General features: G+C 40.9%; 1 protein-coding gene across 3 annotated transcripts in view; it reads left to right on the forward strand.

The window, feature by feature from the left end:
* Positions 1-6,252: 6,252 nt before the first annotated feature.
* The window catches only part of Stag1 (stromal antigen 1), a 371,976-nt gene continuing 355,965 nt past the window's right edge, over positions 6,253-22,263 (forward strand). For all 3 annotated transcript variants that reach the window (XM_032910192.1, XM_032910191.1, XM_032910190.1), the window contains exon 1: positions 6,253-7,348. The gene's annotated coding sequence lies outside the window, so the exon portion shown is untranslated. The remainder of the gene's footprint in view (positions 7,349-22,263) is intronic.

Below are 22,263 nucleotides of genomic sequence, written 5' to 3' on the forward strand. Positions count from 1 at the left end.
CATTGGACAAAGAGTATCTTCAGCGTTTTTCAGAGTTGATATTCTCATTTTGTAATTTTCAATTCTGAGAATACTGATTTGCATAACTATATACTACAAAATGGTAGATGTTTACGTCATCAGGCTTGCATGGCAAAGCACTTACTGAGTCACGTTGCTAACCCCAAATGTTTATTTATTCTTTTGTGGTGTTGGGGATTCTACACAGGACCTTGTGTCTGCTCAGCAAGAGACCTACCACTGGGCTACATTCCCAGCCCCTGAAACAAATTAAAAAAAAAAAAAACCCCAAATTACAAAGCATGTAGAGAGATATATTGATTCTTACATGCTAAAGAATGGTAGGAAAATATTAAAAGTTCTTTTTCTTTTTTTTCTTTTTTTTTTCCGGGGCTGGGGACCGAACCCAGGACCTTGCGCTTCCTAGGCAAGCGCTCTACCACTGAGCCAAATCCCCAACCCCCAAAAGTTCTTATTTTCTGTAGTTAAGTTTGTTTCTATAAGAACAGAACACTTCTATCTACAGTAATAAAAATTCTGCAATTTCTAATATCTGGGCTGAGGTGGACAAGTAGCATTTGTTGGTGCTGTTTTCTATGACAGCATACATGGTGCAAAATGTATGCCGTGTGTTCACGCCCAAGGCTGCAGTAAAGTCACATAGCATAACACCAAATGAGCAAAGTGATGCCAGAAATGGCTCACATCCGCTATGTATTTGACTTCAAATATTTGGTCTTTACATGTTAGAAAACATTTACTGTTGCCAAGTTTTGCATGCATAGACCCCCCCCCCCATTCAGTCACTCAATACCCATTATGTGGTCATACTACACAGTTGAAGAAGATAGGCTCTAGAGAAGAATGGAAACACACTCTCCTTGCCTGAAAATGGTTTTTAACTTTGCACCCATGTATGGTCAAACACGAGACTTCTAGAACAATTTAAGAGGTATGACTAGTGAAAAAAGATGATGATGGTGGTAATGGTGAATTATAGTCAATCAAGTTCAAACCTGGGGTTTTGCATTGTTTTATTTATAGTTGTAAAGAAAACAAAAATAGCTAAAATTAATGCAGCTATGGAACACTGGACCAATGTTTTCGAGCATAATTCTTGCCCTTCATGGGTTTCTTTGTTGTAGAGGCAGAGACTCTGTAGCCCTGACTAAACTGGAACTTGCTGCACAGGCCAGGCCGGCCTCTGCCTCCCAAGTGCTGGACTTCATGTGTGCATTTCCGTCTTCTACTCTTCACATCTTGAGCACTTTTGGTTCTCTACTTTTAGGTGATAAGATTTTTTTGCCTTTCTAAAAGGCAAGGTATTTTGAATTCCTTTTGTTATTGGTGCTGGGTCAGAATCCAAACGTTAGCCATGTGGCATGACTTTCAAAGCAAGTGACAGTAAAACTATGATTTAACCCAATCCTGGACTGGTAGGTTAGACAGCACAACTATTACTGCCACAGGTTGTCAGCAGCGGTGAGTTGAAGGGTAGAGACAAAGGAAAACAATTTTTAAAAATAATATAACAAATGTCTGAGTGGACAAAGGGAGTGGGGAAAGTGAGAACTCTCATGATCCCCAAACATTGGGCTTCTAGGTGATTAAAAGAGAGCTGGAGACACTGGCCGCTCTGTCAGAGGATCCAGGTTCTATTTCCAGTATCTTCCTTGTGGCTCACAACCATTCACAACTCTAAGGAATCTGATGTTCTCATTTGGCCTCCTTCAGGATCAGGCACTCATAGACAGTCTTTATGTAATACAGGCAAAACACACACACACACACACACACACACACACACACACACACACACACACACTTTTAAAAGTAATGTGTGAAGCCAAGCATAACAGCAGACAGGCTTTAGTGGTTTTGATTCCCAGCACTCAGGAGGCAGAGGCAAAGGGACCTCTGTGAGTTAAGAGTCCAGCCTGGTCTACATACTGTGTACCAGGATAGGGAAGGGTACAGAGAGACCTCGTCTCAAAACAAAAGAAAACAAAACAGTAAATAAAATAAAGTGACTATTGAAGAAGAGTGATCAGATAACAGACCTCTTTTGGGTCTAGTCAAGTAGTTACAGCTATAAAGGGGGAGGGAAGAATAATTAGCGTTATGTCTTTATCATAAGAAAAGCAAAAGGGGGCTGGAGAGATGGCTCAATGGTTAAGAGCACTGACTGCTCTTCCAGAGGTCCTGAGTTCAAATCCCAGCAACCACATGGTGGCTCACAACCATCTGTAATGAGATCTGATGCCCTCTTCTGCTGTGTCTGAAGTGTCTGAAGACAGCTATGGTATACTTATGTACATAAAATCAATAAATCTTCCAAAAAAAAAAAAAAAAGAAGAAAAGCAAAAGGAAGAACCATGGGAGGAATGGACTGACCGAGCTCTTTTGAAGATGTATTTAGAGAAGCTGTCAGCTCAGACAGTGTTTTGAAGGAAATGTCACAGCTAGTTCTTTGTGTCGTTGTTAACAAATGCTTGCCTTGTGTGTTGCTGAATCCTTATGTGTGCTAGCAGAGGTCATGACATTGGTTAACAAATGTCAATTATAGGACACTGCCAGATCGCTAGAATTTGAGAGATCTGTAAGGAACATGTGAAAGTCCATCCAAAATCCTAGGGGACACGTCATCATATAAATAACTTTGTATTGGTGACCTGCTGTACAATGTTCATTCTCTCCACATTTCAGTGTCAAAGTAATTTTTTTTTTTTTTTGTATTTTGATTGTTCCATTGTTAAGGTCTCATATCTCTGAAAAGCCAAATATTTTTGATATTTCCATCATTTCTATGTTTTGAAGCTGGTAATAAAAAATGTTTTTCAAGCTTTATACCAAGAGATTTAGAATCTTAAGAATCCTGTAAGAACTGATGTTCCTGGGAAACAGGTAAGTCTGCAACAGAGTCAAACATGTTATGGAACCTCTAGTCCTTCCATTGCTAGACAAAGGATTAAAGAATATGCTTTGCTCACATGGGTAATTAGACCTGATCAGGTTGTTTTGAACAATTTTTGAAAGAGAGAATTAGAAAAGAATAAGGCATAACTTGTGTCTTAAGTTTCTAGTGTTGTGATAAAAAACATGACTGCAGGCAACTTAGGAGGAAAAGGGTTTATTACACTTTACAGCTTGTAGTTCTTCATCCAGGAAGTTAGGGCAGGAACTCAAGGTATGGCCTGAAGGCAGCAGCTGAAGCGTACAAAGGCCAGGAAGAGTGCTGCTTACTGGCTTAGCGCGTGTGTGCGATCGTGCACGCGTGTGTTGTTTAGGAACCCCAGTCCTTATGTCTGCTAGGCAAGTGTTCTACTACTGAACCACATTTTCAGCTCTTCTTGGGTTGTTGCTTTTAAAATGGGTAGAACATTACAAATACTTGTCTGTGTGTGCAATACACCGTAACATGTACGTGGAGGTCAGACGATGACTTAAAAGAGTCAGTTCTAGTTTCCAGGTCTTACAGATTGACTTAGGTCATGATGGTTAGTCCCAAACACTCCCATCTGCTGAGCTGACTCATCAGCCCAGAATTCTAGAACTTACATTGATTAGGTAAGATGTGATGGGAGGATCAAGGAGTACAGAAATGAACACAAACTTACTTGCTACACCTAAATAATGATGCGATGGCCACAATATCTTTTCTCAACTGTTAACTACATCTACTGGTTGGATTTCACACACACACACACACACACACACACACACACACACACACAGATTTAACTATGGCTGTCTCCTGAGTGAAAGGGCAAGAATCCAAGTTGTTCAGTCCAGGAGACTGGGTGCCTTCGCTGTCCCATAGGGTTTCTGGAGAGCCACTGGTATTCAGTCTATGTTGGAATCCCAAAGAAGTGCATTCTAATAACTGCAAAGGAATGCCTCAGCAGCAGGATGATCTCGCCATAGTGAGTGAGGGCAAGAACTCAAAGCAAAACCTAGTACTAGGTGTGGCCCCAATTTAGGATGGGTTTCCCCACCTAGAACCATTAAGTCAAGAAATCCCTCAGAGGCATGCCTGGCTTCCTGGGATTTTAGTTGATTTCACATGCAGTCAGGTGGACAACCAAGATCAGTCATCATTTGTGAATGCCATTATGTATTTAGATGCATATGGGCCATAGGAAAAACAAAGTTTTTCTTTCGGTTGAGAGAGAGAGAGAGAGAGAGAGAGAGAGAGAGAGAGAGAGAGAGACAGACAGACAGACAGACAGACAGACAGACAGGTCAGAACTGTCTAGAGGTCACAAACCAGGTATGGTATCATACACCTGGAATCTCTGCTCTTGTGAGGTCAGGGTAGGGAATTTTTAAGTTTGAGACCAGCGTGGGTACAGAGAAAAATCCTATCTGAAAAAGGAGATGTGGAAGAAAAAGGGGAAGAGGAGGGGAGAGGAGGAGAGAAGGAAGAAAGAGAAGCCTAAAACAATTGTCCTGGTATAAGTCAAGGGGCTAGAGTTCTGGAGGAAAGGGCCAAGATAAGAGAAGCCACTGGAGAACAAAAGCAGAGATTTGAATGACAATAGGATCAGGCTCAGTGTTCCTTTTGGGAATTAAATATGTATATACACCAGTTCAATTATGTGTGACAGCAAAATAAAATTTAGACAGCTGTGAACTCAAAAGTTGGCTACTCAGGCCCTTGGATATAAACAAACAAACAAACAAACAAACAAACGCTGATCTAGCTCAAGTCTCTGGGTTGATCCTTAACACAGAAAATGCACCATCCCTAACAACAAAAGAAACGCCCAACTGCTCCCAAACAACACAAATAAATGCGGGGCTGGGATGTAATTCAGTTGTAGAATCCATACTTGGTTTCAATCTCCAGCATGAGGGTAAAAGAAATCTGAAAAGACTAAGGTAAAGGCAACAATGCAATAGTACAGCTAGCATCGAAGCCTGCGCTGGTTAATATATGCACATAGCCACCCTGAGGTAACCACTGCTGTTTACATCCTACAGCTGGGGGAGCAGGCCGAGATCTGCCTGAACTTACACACCTGTTCAGAACAGTCTAGGTTCACAGATCACAGGGCATTCCCTTCCCCTGCTAAAACTACGGAGTTATTAAGAGATATGAGGGTAAGAGAGGAATTATTTTTAAGTACTGGACTGGATGGAGCTACCTGGAAAAGGAGCTGAAAATAAGGTATCGTCGTTCAGGCACAACTGGGAACCAACAAGTACTTTGGGGACTTTTAAAGAGCAACAACATAGAAAAGGGTTGAGAACTCAGGGTTGAACTGTGGAATCTAAAAAACAAAAATCAAAACAAAACAAAAAAAGCCCCGGAGCTAGCAAACCCAGTCAGAAGACTAGTGAACAAAGTAGGGGCAGATCCGAAGAAGTAACTTAACAATGTTTCAAGGGTGGATGGGGCCTGGTGAAGGATATGACTGCCCCTGCTCCCCCCCCCCCGTCCCCCCTTGGATAAGATCTCATTGTATCTCTCCAAACCCGTCTGCCTCAGCCTCCAAAGGCTGTGGTTAGAGCACCCACTGCTATACTGATTCTCTTCAGATATGTGGCTGGGTACGGAACACAATACAGCAAGTGGAGGGAGTTAACAGCCCTGATTTTTTTTTTTTTTTAAAGATAAATGGAAACTTGAAAAAAAAAAACAAAACAAAAACCAGAAAGAACCCAGAAGATAAGAAAATACTGAAGATATTCTAGAAAAAAAAGGACAATGGTATTCAGGCAAGACTGGGAGAGAAGGGGGAATGGCTAAACTAGGCGAGGTTTTCGAGATCACGACTACAAATATATTAAGATAAACCACCAGCCCTTTATCAGAGCCTCACAGATTCGAGATTAAGAAAATATATTAAGTTACATATGAGTATGCCTTGGAAGCGGCACTCTCGGAACAAGGCAAGCTAGAAACAGGCTCTGCAGAGAACACAATAGGAAGTCAATCAGAGGTTAGTAAACGAGATACTTTGCTGAAATAAATGGACCCTCACGAATTCATATCAAAGTTCCTTCGGTGACGTGTAACGTACTTCTGCAACCTTTGGGATAGATACCAGAGGCATTTGACGTATTAGCAAGCCCTCAGGACTATAAACAAGTTTAACGTTTCTAAGGAGATACTGAAAATGCAGCTGCCTCTGCCAATAAAAAAAAATGAGTCAGAAATGAGGCTGATGACCTATAAGAACAAGAATTCACTTCCGTAGTGCCGAGTTATAAGCAGGCAGAAGGTTAGGAGCCTTGGTCAAGGACAGCTAAGATAGAGAGCTGCAGGGAAGGGGTCAAGATCTGCTGTGGCTGGCTATTTCTCATTCGGCTAGGATCCATTATTCGTACGTCCACGGAAAGCAGTCCAAGGCTGTGGGAGGAGAATCTAATCCCTAGCAGACTATCTCACAGTGTAGCTTCTTTCTCACTAACTAGCCAATGCTGCCGCCTTATGCAAAGCCTGCACCTCGTCGAGAACCTGCTTTACAGATGCAGGACGACGCCAATCGGCCTGGAGCGGTCACTGTTTCCTTTAGCTCCGCGGCAAGGGAAGTCCCCGTCCTCGAAACCTTTTCAACCTCGTTCTGGGAAAGCGCCTCATCAATAATAAACCGCGAATACAATTCTAGGTTGGAGACTCCTGCTAAGCGGGGAGAAAGCAGGGCTCGGCGGCTCCTTGGCACGCCGCGCCCGGATAACGGCGGGTGTGGGCGACTGGCAGCCTCGGGGCGGGAGCGGAACGCGGCCCCTGCCGAGGAGGGGCCTCGGCGGAAGAGCTGGGGGCGGATTCCTTCCCGGCTCTCCGAGAAGCTCTAAAAATGGCGGGCGGCAAGCGAGCGAGCGGGTCGCGCAGGCGCCGAAGAGTCCGTCCTTCCGCTCGCCTCCGGCGGCCCACGAGCCGTCCACAGCGCCCTGGTCCAGACGTCTCCGCGGCTCGCCATTGGCAGAGCGCAGCAGGAGCTTCGTGCGGGGGCGGGGCCGCCACGCAAAGGCCACGTTTCCCGCGCCAGTGCTGCGCGTGCGCGCCCCCCGGAGGCGAGCGATAGCGCGCGCCCCCGTCCGAGGGCCCCTGCTCGCGCCTCAACTCCCTCCCCTTTCCGGGCAGGCCGGTCCTGTCAGCGAGGCAGTGAGCACCGCGGCCAGCAGAGGGCGGTCGGGACCCAAGTCTGCAGCGGCGCCATTGGCGTGTGGAAAATGCCACCAGATGGCGGGTTAGGATTGCAGCTCCGTTGAAGGCGCGGCCCCCGCTCCCGAACCCCCGGCGACCACCCCGTAACAACCCCCCCACATCGGGAATAACACACCGGAGACTTTTGGGGGGAAACTAGGTCGACGGCCGACAGCGCCCGGATGGGCAGCTGAGGTGAGCGCGGGCGGCGGCGGCGGCGGCGGGGGGCGGGAAAGGGGGAATGCGGCGGCAGCGGCGCGGGGGCTGGAAGCGCCGATCCAAGATGGAGGCCGGGCGAGAGCCTGGGAGCGCGAGCGGCGAGCGGGCGGGCCGGCGCGGGCCCCGCGCGGGGGAGGGAGGCCGCGCGGGCCTGTGCGCTGCGCGGCGGCTGCGGGCGGCCGAGCGCCCGGGACCTGCTGTGGGCGCGGCGGGCGCTCCGCTCCTCCACCCCTCCCGCGGGCCGCGAAAAACGGTGCCCCCGCCCGCCCGGGCTCCACGGCGGTAGCGCGGAAGCCTTTGTGGCGCGCTCGGGCCCGCCGCCAAGCCCGCCCTCCGCCCCCCCGCCCGGGCTCTCGGGACTCGCCCGCGCCCGGGCCAGCCTAGGCGGGCTGGCGCGAACGCCTTCCGCCGCCCTGCGTTTCTGCGGTGCTTTAGCGGCGGCGGCGGCAGCGTCACATGACAACGAGCTCGCTTCTGCCGAGGGTCCTGGGGGTCGCTCAGTCCTACTGCTGGTCCAGGCCTCTGGTGGCTGGGGTGGGGCAGGGGGCTGAGGACCCCGGCCGACGGGGCGTCGCAGCCTGGCTTTCCCGCTATCTGTCGTCCGAGCCCCGGACGGGGCCTCCTGGTGAAACGTGTCCAGGCCGGAGCACTGCCCCGCTAGTTTCCCAATCCCCCGGGAGATGAGGCCAATAAAAGTTGTTTTTCCTCTTCCCCGAAGGTGGGGGGCGGGATGAAGAGCTGGGAAACCCGAGGGCTTGGAGTTGGACCTGAGCCTCACTTGGAGGGGTCCGAACCGAGTGCTGTTTGTGTGCAGTAGAGACCACAACATTTTCTGGTTTTCGGATTGTCACGTCACACGCTTTTGCCTACATTAGAATTGTTACTGATTCTTTCCACATTGCAGACAGTCGTGTCCTGGGAGTGTTAAGCTGTGGGATGGTTTTGGAGCCCTATAGACCCCAAATAGTGCACTTTGTGGTAGCTAGTTATCTGCTGTTGAAGTTGGTGTTAAGATGAAGGGTATGTGTTCTCTCCTGGTTGTGCTTAGAAACAGCTATATTTTACACCTAGCAAAAGTAGTGTTTGTGAAAGTACCAAAATCCGCATAAAGTTGTACAATATGTAACTTAAATGGAATTTGTAACTTTACCTTTAGGTTTCACAGTGTATTTTTTTTATAGAAATTGCAAATTCGGATGGCTAAGCTCTCTTATGGAAATGTACAAAACAGTGGGAATAAAAACGGTTCGTGTATGATGGGTGATGGATGGTCTTATAATGTATATAAATCGAGGCTAAAAGTTTGACCAAGAAATACTGAAAGAACAAGAAATGATATTAAATTGTTTTTAATTATGGGGTATGTAACAATTTTTTTACCCAAATAAACTTCTCAGAGAAACCCCACAGGTGTTTTTTTTTTTTCTTTGCATTTTAAAACTATACTTTGGAGTGCTTCATGTTGGTCTATGCCTGTAATTCTGGTTACTCAGGAGGCAGAGGCAGGGGGAATCACAAGTTGAAGTTAGCATGGACATTTTATGAGATACTGTCTTTAAAAAAACAAAACAAATAGAGGTCAGATATGGTCATCTTTTGAAGAGATTAATACAATTACTGTGTGGTTACTCCCTCCACAACCAACAGGATCTCATTGTGTAGTCCAGGCTGGTCTTGAGATCACTATACAGTCTAAGGTGGCCTTTAATTTAGGGCAGTTCTTTTCTTCAGCCTATGGAGTTCCTAGATTATAGGTGCCAGGCCAGCCAATTACTGAATGGCTCTTTTGTTTTTTGATTTTTTTTTCCCAGAAAGGACTTTGGATGTAGTTCAGGATGGCCTTGAATTTATAGCAATTCTTCTGTTTCATACTTTGAAATGCTGGGATTACAGCCACTTTTGGCTTTGAAAGTTTTTTTTTTTTTTAAAAAACTCAAGCTGTGCTGCAAGGGGTGAGCACTGAAGTTTCTTGAGGCGTGTCCCCTAGGTTTGTGATCTTGTTTACTTTTTACCTTCCTCCTTTCTAAAGTTGAGGAAAGCCAGTGGTTCTTTTACACATTGAAAACCCTTTTAGTTATAACTTTTAAAAATTTATAGTTACAATCTCTGCTTTACTTGCCTGATTATAGGTGGATATATCTTAATTATCTTAGTACTGTAGGAGATCTAATGCATCTTTGTTAGCTTTTGGCCAAAGCCTGTAATTATTATTATTTTATTTATTTTTGACATATAGTCTTAATAGGCAGCAGTTCACAAAATGGCTACTGTAGGAATCAGTGTCCCTGACTTCTGTCCCTAATTACTATAGATTTGAAGACTGCTTTCAGAAGTTAACCTGATTAGGTCAGCCCCCCAGATAACCTTTTATGTAAATTCAGTTAACTATAGGGACATTAATTACACCTACAAAAATTACCCTTTTCCCTCTCTAGTATAATCATAGGAAAGTTATCCTGGTATATTTACAGAATCTCTCCCACTCTCAAGGAAAAGGTAGTGTGAGTATCATTTATTTATTTCTAATGGGGAGAGAAGCATCTTCAGTGACCCTTTTAGAATCTGAACATAAGGAAAAGACATAGCTAAAACAGTCACCACTTCCCCACCCTTTCTCTTCTCCCTTCCTTTCCCTTCCTCTAATTTTTTTCAGTATTTGCACTACTAGGTATGAACCCAGGGTCTGGTATATGTTAGAATGGCCACATTCTCTGTCCCTGTTTTTATTTTTAAATAAGACAGAATGAGTATCTCAGGCTGGCCTTGAACTCCTCATTCTCCTACCTCTGTCAATCAAATGTTGGGATTACAGCCATGCCCCACTGCCATCTTTAAATTTTATTTTCATTACAATTTTTTTTTTCTGCTTGTGAACATGCTGCTCATATGAAGGCCAGTAGATAACTTAAAGGATTTGATTCTCTCCAACATGTGTGATCTGTGATTAAATTTAAGATTTTCAAGATTGGCAGCAAGTGCCATCTGCTGAGTCTTGTACCCCCTGCCCACCTCTCAATCCTTTGAGGGGGGCATAGGGTTTCATTATGAAACGTATAAAAAATGCTCTCGTATAAGCCATAGAATGAGATGGTTCTTAATGTAGCAGGTAGGGTTTTATGTCCAGAGAAGGCAGAGTTGAGGTTCCTGTCATTTGGTAGTTACAGTGCAGGATCCAAGGTGAGCTGTGCTGCACCCCCTAAATGCTTCACTCAGGTTTTTCTTGAGGAAGTTACCCTCCCTCCACCCCTCCCTCCAGTGTTGTGCATGAGCTTGTGTACATTTGGTGGTGTGCTATGGTGTGTGTGCAGAAGTCAGATGGCTGGTACATGATTGGACTTCCTGGGGCTTCCAGATTGTGAGAGTTGGTGGCAAGTTCCTTTACCTGCTGGACCATCTTGGATCTACATGCACTCTTCAAAGGCTCTCTTTACCAGTCAGTATTTGAAGGACATCTCAAGTTCCACCTCCCTGTTAGATTTTGTTGTGTATTTTAAAAATGTAAGTTTTATTTAGTGTGTGTGTGTGTGTGTGTGTGTGTGTGTGTCTACATTATGCATATGAAAGTATGAGCACAACTTTGGAGATTTAGTTCTTTCCATCAGGGATCTGGGCATTGGATTTAGCTTATCTTTACCTACTGAGACACCATCTCACAGGCCCCTTCCCTATTTTTTAATATTTAAATTTTTTTCCTTTTCAAATGAAGTCTTGTTGAGTTTTTCCAGGTTGGCCTTCAGCTTGGTTATTTAACTTAGATATTTCAATCTGAATGTTTCTGAGTGCTGACATTACAGACATGCACAGACTAAGTACAGCTACTGCTAAGTCCAGCCTTTTATTTATTTATTTTTTCAATTCAGTGTTGGGGAAGTTCTGCCTGCTTTATCGAGTTTTTTTTTTTTTTTTTTTTTTTTGTTTTGTGCTATAGTGGAAATGATGAGGCAGTGCATTAGACAGCTATACTATAGCGGTTTACTATAATTAAACATACCTTTTTAACTTTCTAGATGCTAACAGTTAAAACAATTTTACATTTTAACTTAGTACAAACATACACATAATACATATAATGGAAATAGCAGCTGCTTAGTGTGAAGTAATATTTAACCTTTGAGAACAATGTGGTATGACTCACAGTTGTTTGGGTTGAATTGTAATCAGGAAAGTGCAAAGTAGAACTATAAGGAACCAATCTACTTCAATCAAATTGAAGAAATTAAAAATTCTGATAATGCCTTATGCCAATGAAATAGTTGGAGAAACCATATTAAAAATTTCTTATTGGGGGCTGGAGAGATGGCTCAGTAGCTAAGTGCACTAGCTGCTTTCCCAGAGGACCCACATTCTGTTCCCAGCACCCACATGGCAGCTCACAACTGTTTGTAACTCCAGTTTTAGGGGCTGTGCTACTCTCTTCTGTCTTCTGTTGGGTACTGTACACATGTGACACACTGCCACACATAGAGGCAGAACATTTACATATAATTACATCTCTTAAAAAAAATCTTCTTGAACCGGGGGGCCTTACTATGTAACTCAGGCTAGCTATAAACTCTGTAACTGAAGCTGGCTTAATAACTTACTATCTACTTGCTTCAACCTCCTGTGTACTAGTGTTGGAGGCAAGTATCACCATGGTCTTACATTACTACTTCTGGATAGAGTTTAAATTGGTAATAGTTATTATATGAAGTTTTTTTTTCTTAATTATTAATTTGGAAGTACATCTGCTTTAAACCTCACTGTTAATAGTCCTTTATAGTTTAGATGAGGGAAATTATCTTTTGGTTTTTGATGTTTTGATTTGTTTTTTTTTTCCCAAGACCCAGTCCTTCTCTTATGTAGTTCTGGTTATCCTAGAACTCAATATGTAGACCAGGCTGACCTCAAACTCTGAGATCTGCTCTGTCTCCCAGGTGCTAGGACCAAAGGTGTGTACACCAGACACCATTCCTGGCTTTAAAATGTTTTATTATTTAATTTAGTTAGATTTGGTTTATGTGTGTTGTACTTTTGTGTCAGGAAGTCTGTGCACCATGAGTGTACAGTGCCTACCAGAAGAGAGCATAGGATCCCCTGGAACTGGAGTCACAGATGGTTGTAAACCCCATGTGAGTGCTGGGAATCAAACCTGGGTCCTCTGGAAAAAGCAGTCAGTTCTTTTAACCACTGAGCTATCTCTCCAGCCCCCATAAGAGAAATTCTTGTTCATGAAGATAAGTGAACAAATTGTCTATAATACTTTTATTTGCAGTAGCCAAACTTTAGAAAATAAGTTTCCTTCAGTGACACTGTACAACAGATAAATACATGTGCTTTTCAAAAGTTAAACAGCCAACTTGGTCAAAAGTTATTTCCTTTCCCTAATACTTGGTTAGATATTCTAGCATCTTTTTCGTCTTTCTTTGTAGGCCTTTTGTAAAACCTTTGTGATAGGATTTTTTTTTTTTTAAATTAGGATGATGGCCTCAAAAAATTAGGAATTACTCCTTTTTACTGAGGGGGATTGTATCATATATATTAATATATGATAAATTAATATATAAAATATATTTTATTTCTGAATAACACATCCTGGACCTGGGATTTTCTCTATGTAAAGTAATTTATTTAAGACAGGGTCTTATTCTGTAGCACAGGCTGGCCTGTATACAGTCTGTATATCTCAGACTGGTCTCACACTTGGAATCTTCCTGTCACAGCCTTCTGAGTACTGGGTTATACTTTGTTATGGAAAGATACTTGGGAGACAAATTAAAATAGTTTCTTAAAACATCAATGTGCTTTTATATCATTAGTGTGTTCTTTTAATCTTCTTTTTTTTTTTTTGAGCTGGGACTGAACCCAGGGCCTTGCGCTCTCTCTACCACTGAGCTAAATCCCCAACCCCGTGTTCTTTTAATCTTGACCAGTCTAGTGGTTCAGTTTATCTTTCCAAAGCAACTTTACGATTTTTTTTGTCTTTTCTATTGCATTTGTGTGCTGCTTAGTTTTTTTTGTCAGCTTGACACAGACTTTGTCACCTGGGAAGAGGGAACCTCAGTTGAAGAATTGCCTCTATCAAATGGCCATGTTGGCATGTTTGTGCGGTATTTTATGAATTAGTGATTGATAGGGGAGTACTCAAACCATTGGGTGGAGCCATCCCTGGGCAGGTGGGCCTGTGTTGTATAAGAAAGCAAGCTGAGCAAGCCATGGGAGCAAGCCAGTGAGCATAGCTCTTTTGTTGGGTTTCTGCTTCAGACTTCTGTTTTGAGTTTCCTCTGCCTTCGCTTTCCTCAGTAATGGACTAAAATCTATAAGCTAAAATAAGCCCTTTCCTCCTTTAAATACTTTCAGTCATTGTATGATCATAGCAATATAGAACCCAAGCCAGGACTGTTGATGTTTGTTCTTTAAGATCCTCCACCTTCTTTGTAAAGTTTTAGGTCTTAGATTTTAGAGATTTCTCTTTTATTTGTTCTTTTAATTTTTTTAAAAAAATATTCTCTCTGTAGTCTAGACTGGGCTTGAGCTCATGATAATCCTGTGTCAGCCTCCTGAGTGTTTCAGTTGTAGAAACCAGCCACCCTATTTAGCCTGTATTTTCTTGTTTTTAGTAAAAACATTTAAAGCTATTGATACTCCTCTAAGTAATGCTATCTTCCATAAGTATTTTATCATTATTCAGTTCAAAATAGTTTCATGATTTGAATTGATATCTTTTCAATTTGATTACCTGTGGCTTACTTAAAATTATATCTAATTTTTTATATATGGGATTACTTTAGATATTTTATTTCTGATTTCTAGCTTAACTTCACTTTGAGACTAAGGATTTTGATATATGTGAACTTAAAGTTTTTGACTTTATTAAGAACTTCATCTCTCACAGCTAAAAAAAAGATGCATTTAGGACTATTGCATGCTTTATTTTATAGAAATGGTCAAATGGTAATATGAAAATACTGTTTTGTTCTATTCTTCTTAGTAAAGACTTGCCTTGAACTCCTTGATCCTCATGTCTCTATCTTCCAAGGGCTGTGATTACAAGTATGCACAACTATACCTGGTTTTGATAACATTTTTCAAAATTTACCTTGTTTTTGCTGATTCTTTTTTCCTGTGAGGAGAGAGATCTTATTTTATCAGATTACATTTGACTATGATTATGTTACTGGCTATTTCTCCTGTTTTATTTTTAATTAAATAATTTTTTTTGCCTGACTATGAAAGTGAAAAAAAATTTTTTTCCCATTTGGTTTGTTTAGACAGACAAAGCTTCTGTGTGTAACAGAGCCCTGGTTGTCTTGAAGCTTCCTTTGTAGATCAGGCTGGCCTCAAACTCAAAAAAAATCTTCCTGCTTCTGCCTCCCCAGGGCTGGGACTAAAGGTATGTGCCATCAAGCCTGGTCCCCCCCCCTTTTTTTTTTTATTTTGTGAAAGTGGAAGTTTTTAGTTTGTAGAGTACCTATTTAACTTGCAAGAAGCCCTGAGATTGTTCCTCAGTGGAATGTAAGTGGAGTGTGGTAGTATGTTCTATAACCTAGAACCAGGAAGGGTCAGAAGTTCAAGGTTAGCTTGGGCTACAAGAGACCTTATCTCAAAAAAAAAAAAAAAAAAAAGATTATTTGCTAATATCTGCTAAAAAGAGTGAAGTGGTTGATGTTTACTCTGCTTATAGACTACAAAGTTAGCTGCTGGTATAAGCCTAGAGACTTCCCAGTTAGCGATGAAGAATGGATGCATTTTAGCAGTAACTAGAGAAATCAACATTTGCTGATTTCTGAACCCCCAGTTTGTACATGACAGTAGTGGAAGATTCACATTACAAGAAAGGAAACTCAACCTCGTTTCAATTTAGTAATCCAAATTAGAGAAGCAAATATTTCTCATGAACTGCTTATTTAAATTAAAACACACCATGAACTAGGCATGATGTGAAATCTGTAATCGCAGTATTTAGAAGGCTGAGGCAGAAGGATCAAGAGTTTGAAGCCAGCCTGGGTACATCTATAGTGATACCTTTTCTTGGCAAATGAGAGTGGGGGTGGACAGGATAACACTGACCACAAACTAAAACACCCCTCATGGTCATAGTTGAAGGAAGCATTGTCATATGATGTGGCCTAGACCGCCATCATTGAGTTCCTGGTACTAGAACCACTGTGTTAGATTTAAACTTTATCCTCTTCTTCTATATAAACTTGGACAAGTTCATTAATTTAGATTTTTCATGAAAATAGGAACTGCAAAATGTTCTGTGAAATAAAAACGAGTATTCTATACTCTTAATGTTTAACCATTAGATTATATTGTATTGTATGCAGATCCAAAGAACATCAATCTTAAACTTAAAGAGTGAATAAAATGATACTCTAAATGAAATGATAAGGACAGTTTTCTGAAAATCAAATAATTTTAGCTCATGTGGAGATAGGCATCAGTAAAACTAATGAGGATGATCAGAGGGTGAGTGGAAAGATAAAAGGCAATAAGCACTGTTTCCTGCTTATCATTAAGCACAGCTTAGAAATGGGAGTCCTTTTTCTTTAGAGAGGTACAGCATCAAGGAAAGACATTGAAGAGCTCCTTGATGCCCAAGTTTTGAGACTGTCTATTCATGTAATGTGGGCTGGTCCAGATTGCCATATGTAGACCAAGCTGGTCTTGAATTTGTACCTCAGTTTACCAGGTGCTGGGATCACAGATGTGCACTACCATACCTAGCCACATTATAATGGTTTTTTAGATTTAATACATTTGATGACTTTCTTCAAGATTATTTATAAATATTAGGCTTCGTATGTAGAAATCTGTAAAGAAAAAGAGTAGGAGTGACTCTTTACCAAGAGTAAAACACATTTTATAAATCTCCTTTAAGACTTAGTTTGTAGATCAAATATGATAGCTGACTGATTTTTTTTTTCCTTCTGTAACAATGGATACAAAAAACAAAGTTGTGGTTATCTAGTTTTCAGTTTAAGTTACTAATATTTAAAATATTTTTATAAAAGTGAAAATACTGTATTTCATAAATATATAGACAGTAAGGTATAAAATAGTGTAGGACCCCTGTCTTAGTTAGGGTTTAACTGCTGTGAACAGATATCATGACCAAGGCAAGTCTTATAAAGGACAACATTTAATTGGGACTGGCTTACAGGTTCAGAAGTTCAGTCCATTATCATCAGGGTGGGAGTAGGGCAGCATCTAGGAAGGCATGGTGCAGGAGGAGCTGAGAGTTCTACAGCTTGTTTGAAGACAAACGGAAGATTGTCTTCCACATGGCTAGGAGGAGGGTCTCAAAGCCCACTCCCGCAGTGATGCACTTCCTCCAACAAGACCATACCTACTCCAACAAGGGCACATGTCCTAATAGTGCTATTCCCTAGGCCATGCATATTCAAAACACCACAACCTGAAATCTAATCAAGAAGAAAAAACAAAAACTTAATTTTTAAAAAATCTGGGCATTGAAGACAAGGCCTTTTTGCGTGAGTGCTCATTACTGAGTTTCATCCTAGCTTGGGATCTGATTTTTAACTATGTCTGTACCTTTGGCCAGCTATATGTCTTGGAATCATTTCTTCTTTGGGCATCAATTTATTTCTTGAGAACTTCTAATTTTTAAGATTTATTTATTTATTTTTTTTTTGTGTGAGTACACTGTCGCTGACTTCAGACATGCCCATTACAGATGGTTGTGAGCCACCATGTGGTTGCTGGGAATTGAACTCAGGACCTCCAGAAGAGCAGTCGCTGCTCTTTACCGTTGAGCCATTTCTCCAGCCCCATCAATTTATTTCTAATTAGTTTTTTTGACAAGATGACATTCTTATTAAATCCCTTTGAAATAATCATAAAATAAATTCTAAATTAGGTAACAAAGCTTTTTGGATGTCTTTAGTTTTCAAAGGCTTAATTGTGACATTGTTCTATACATTTCACTGAAATGCATAGAAGAAACACAATTTTTCCACTTAAACAGGTTTATTTTCAGTGTGTGTATGTATAAGATAATGCATTATAATGTGCACTTGAGTGGGTGCACATGTTTGCTCTATGCACAGGTGAGTGCAGGTTTCTTTAGGAGGCCAGAGATGTTAACACCTCTAGAGCTGGAGTTAATGGTGGTTGTGAACTGACATAGTAAAGTGCAAGACCATGGGTTCATTCCCAGCCTAATAATGTTCATCATGCCAAGAAGCATATTCACCAGCACAAGCTTGTTTTTATAATGTACTCATAATTATATTTAATGTCTCATGATCATGGTATCAGTCACAAAATATTGAATGGATAGCTTGCTCTAGACTATGTAGGAAACCAAAAAAAAAAAACAAAAACAAAAACAAAAAAAACCCCAACCTATTTTTTCCCATATTAGATATGGTTGTAAAATTTGCTTTCTCTACTGGCTTTATTTAGCTGTTAGGCAAAACAAAACCTAAGTTCTCTGATACTTATTAAGGTTTTTAGAATTAAGCACTTTTTATTAGAGCACTTTGTAAAATACAAGGGAGGAAGATTGCATCATCTCATTATGCATTTGAACCAAAGCCCTGACTTTGTGAATGTGCTGTCAAGGATGGTACTTACTACCCATAGTGTAAAAACTCTAAGATTATATACTTAACAGCACATCTGTGTTTATATGTCTGAGTAGTGGTATTCGTGTATTTGTATGTGTGTGTGCACATGTGTAGGTTTGTGCATGTATGTTTGGAGGCCTGATAGAGACAAGAGTGTGTGAATTGCTCTCCACTTTATTTCTGGAGGCAGGGTCTCTTTCTGAACCTGGAGCTTCTAATTTCAGCTAGTCTAGTTAGCTAGCCTTGACTCCATTATTCCTGCCTCCTGAATGTTGTGATTACAAATCGCTACCGCACCTGCCTGATATTTACATGGCTCCTGGGGTTGTGACCTTCCAGCCCTTGTGCTTGCATGGAAAGTGTGTGCCCACTGAGCCATTTCCCCAACCCCAAAGTTCTACTTTTGGAACTATTCTATTCAGGCCGAGTGTTGATAGAAGATTTTTTAAGAACAAGAACATCCTTTCCAAAAATCTATTATAGGCATTCTGCTTGGGCCTTTAAACACATAACCATTATTTCTAGACTATAGTGTCAAGTGATTTAAATTGATTATATGTTACTTAGTTTGTATATCACCTTTCAGAAAATTAATTTACAGAAGGGCTTCATTAAACTCTTCCTTTTTCTTTTTTCCCTTTTGTTTCAAGAGGGAAATGATAAACCTAGGTAGGAATGAGATGGTTGTGAAGCTGAGATTATCACTGAGGCAAACTCAGCTGTCACTTAAAGTTCTCCACATTAGAGATTTGTTCATTTAACCTAAGCTATGTACTGGGAAATCAGGCTGACAAATCACATACTGTGATTCCTCCTGGGCAATAAATGGGGTATTGTGATGATAATAAAGAAAGTCACCGATGAGAATGAGAAATTAAGTGGAGACAGTCACAGAACCTAAGCAAGAAACGTGGAGGCACAGGGGAGAACAAAGACCAAAATCTGTAGCAAAAACAATTGCGGTATGCCAGGAATTAGGAGAAACCTGTAGTTATGGTGGGGAGAGCACACAGAAAGAATGTAATGGCGTCACATGAGGTTGGAGTGGTAGAATTTAGGTTGTGTAAGGTGTATGTGAAATAGTTAGGACTTTCAAATTTGTTGTAAGTAAAAAAGCTGTGAGGGAGTTTTAAGCGGAGGATTATTTAAAAATATTTCTAAAGTCTTAGGCTATGCAATATTTGCTTAGCATGTCTGGAACCCTAGGTTTGATCCCTTGCACTAACACAGACAATAATAACTAACATATCCAAACAAAATAAGAAAAATAAAATTTCTAGTTCATTTTCTTGGTTTTGCTTTCTAGAGCACAACTAGCAATGTCTGCAGATAATATTGGTGGATAAAACTTGATGAGATGGTGTGTGTTACTGATATCAGAGAGTAGTGATCAGGGCTGTTACTGAAGAATTTTAGTAGCTGGAATAGTTTCCTGTAACAATTGATTGTCCAAATAGCTATAGAGCCAAGGTTGGGAATCCTTGTTTTACCTCTGTGTGAATATTGGAGTAGACAAGGAGATGGAATGTGAAAAGAGAAAGGGTAGGTGGGTCGTTAACGTAATCTGGTGATAGATGCCGTGCCATTGTCAGTTGTGATTATGACAAGAGCCAACAGTAAAAAACTGTTCTGATATTGTTAAGAGTTACGGAGATAGGTGTGTTAATAGAGAGATATTGACAGAATACAGCAAAAACAATGAAAGGGAAGAAAGGTTTAGCTCAGCTCATGATTTTAGAGATTAGTCTGTTCTGGTGGAATGGGTATGAGGTAACAGTCTTTTACCTTAATGGGAGCTAGCAAGCAGGGTGGGCAGGGAGAAATGAATGCTTTTATATCTTGACTTTTGTTTGTGTGTGAGGGTGTGCACTCAGTAAGGTGCTTGTGTTGGGGTCAGGGCTACTTCAGGTTCTTAACCTTTCATTTTGCTTGAGTCAGGGATTCTTTTCTGGTTTGCTATTGTACCATTTACTTCAGGTTGATGGCCCATGAACTGTGGAGCAGTGGAAGTGTCTTGTCTCTCTGCTTCCAATTTAACTTGGAGTGCAAGGGATTTGTGTGTGTGTGTGCGTGTGTGTGCTACTATGTGACATTTTCAACATGGTTTATGAATTTGAACTCAAGCTCTCACGCTTACATGGCAGATGCTTTCAGCTGCTGAGCCATCTTCCCAGTCCTGTTCTGATCTTATTTTACTGAATGTGAGTTGCTTTTAATAGGTAAGAAAGAAAATAAAGTTTTGTAGTCTACAATTTGTCATGTTTGCCACTCAGTTCTTTTACATCTGTCATCTGTTTATGTTGTAATTTTTTCTGTCATTGTACTGCTTTACAATCTAATAGGATGCCCTTTTGTATGTATCTCTAACAAAATATCAGTGTTTCTACTTTTGGCTTTTTTCATAATCCCATAAATTACTTACTGCTTTTCAAAAACTCATGCATGTTAGGCAGTTTAATTCTAAATTTGGTTTTCTTAGGGCTTCTTTCAAGTATTTTTTTAATAGATACTCTGTTTCTCAAATTTTTGAGCATTTTTGTCTATTGCAGTCTATGCTGGTTCCTTTTTTTATATGACTTATTATGTATGTATGTTTGGTCTTGCCCGCCCCCTCCCCCTCCTTACTCCTCTCTCTCTCTCTCTCTCTCTCTCTCTCTCTCTCTCTCCCTCCCTCCCTCCTCCCTCCCTCCTCCCTCCCTCCTCCTCCCTTCCTCTCCCTCCCTTCCTTCCTTCCTTCCTTCCTTCCTTCCTTCCTTCCTTCCTTCCTTCCTTCCTTCCTTCCTTCCTTCTGTCTCTTTCTAGACAGGGTTTCTTTGTGTAATCTTGGCTGTCCTGGAACTCTGTTTCTCTCTATAGATCAGGATGCCACAAACTCCAGATTCTGGGATCAAAGACATGTGCTACCTCCTGGCCATGTGGTTTATTATTTATTAGAGGTTTGTTTTTTTTTTTTAAAAAGAGATTGCTTACATGGGTGAAGAGAATACTGACTTACCCAGGGGTGGAAATCTAAACTTCATCTTAATCATTTAATCTATCATACATATTTGTTCTGCTTAAGATAAAAATAAATGGATTTTTATTCTAGTGACTGGGTTGTGATCCAGATTAGTATTTTGATTAGCAGTATGTTCTATTGTAAATCACTTTGATCTCACTGCCTCACTTGTATTGGGAATAAGTATGTATGTCCTCTTCATTCAAGGACATTGGCTAGTAGATGACTAGCTAATGAAACAATGTTCTGTAAACATTAATATAGTCTCTTTTCTTCTGGGAATACATTTGTTTGTGCAGATTTCTCAGCATTTATTCAGTTAGTAAAACAGGATGTTTTTAGAGGTGTGCAGTGAGGCAGAAAGTGTCTCTAGGGAAGTCTCAGTTCTTAATATGAAGAACATGGATAAACTGTTTGCCAAAACTGTTTCTCAGAATTGATAAGCATAGAAATTATGATATATACCTAGATATGTAAGGCCTAGATGACTAAAGTCAGGAGTGTATAATAGGGTGTCAGTTTACTGATTTTCATTGAGAAAGTAAAATGACTGTTTTGGGCTGACCAGTAAGTGCCTTTGTTGTGGTTTGGTAGGGGGACCTATCTATATCAAAAGCAGATTGTAATCTGGAGATTGATTGGTAAACCTGGAATGGTTTCAAAGCAATGTCAGTATTATTATACCTCTAGTACATTGACAAATCTATTTGCACAGTAGCAGATCTAGGTCAGGGCACTCTCCAGGGACAGTGTGGGAGATAAAATGCTAAGTTTATTTAAACACCTCTTATCATTCACTTGATTTGGTTCAAATAGTCACAAACAAGATCTGGACTTGGTTCTCAATTTTTTTTTGATTTTGTATATTAACTTACTCCATTCTAGAGATCATTTATCTTTTTATGTTTGGTTCTTCACAATTTTACTTTTCAGTATTGTCTTCAATTTTAAAAGAGCCTTAATTATGTGTCCTGTGTACTGCTTCATGTGTGGATTCAATTTATTCCTGAAGAGTTGAGAGAGATAAATCATTCCCAGTACGTCTAGTACATCTTTGCTTTGGAAATAGATGGTAGTCTTTCCTACCTCTTGCCTTTCTTTTTGAGAAATACTGAGATACACTTTATGTAGTGTACAATTATCTTGCTATAAGTTCATAATTCAGCGATTCTTAAAATAATTTGGAAAATTAAGATCACCACTACTATCTAATTTTAGAATGGAAAATTTTCATCATCTATGAAAGAAAAGTCTAGGCTCATCTGTAGTCAGTTCTAATTTTTGCTCCTACTCCCAGACAAATACCAGTCTGTTACTAC

This window comes from Rattus rattus, chromosome 8 (genome assembly GCF_011064425.1).
Source record: "Rattus rattus isolate New Zealand chromosome 8, Rrattus_CSIRO_v1, whole genome shotgun sequence".
NCBI classification, from domain to species: Eukaryota; Metazoa; Chordata; class Mammalia; order Rodentia; family Muridae; genus Rattus; species Rattus rattus.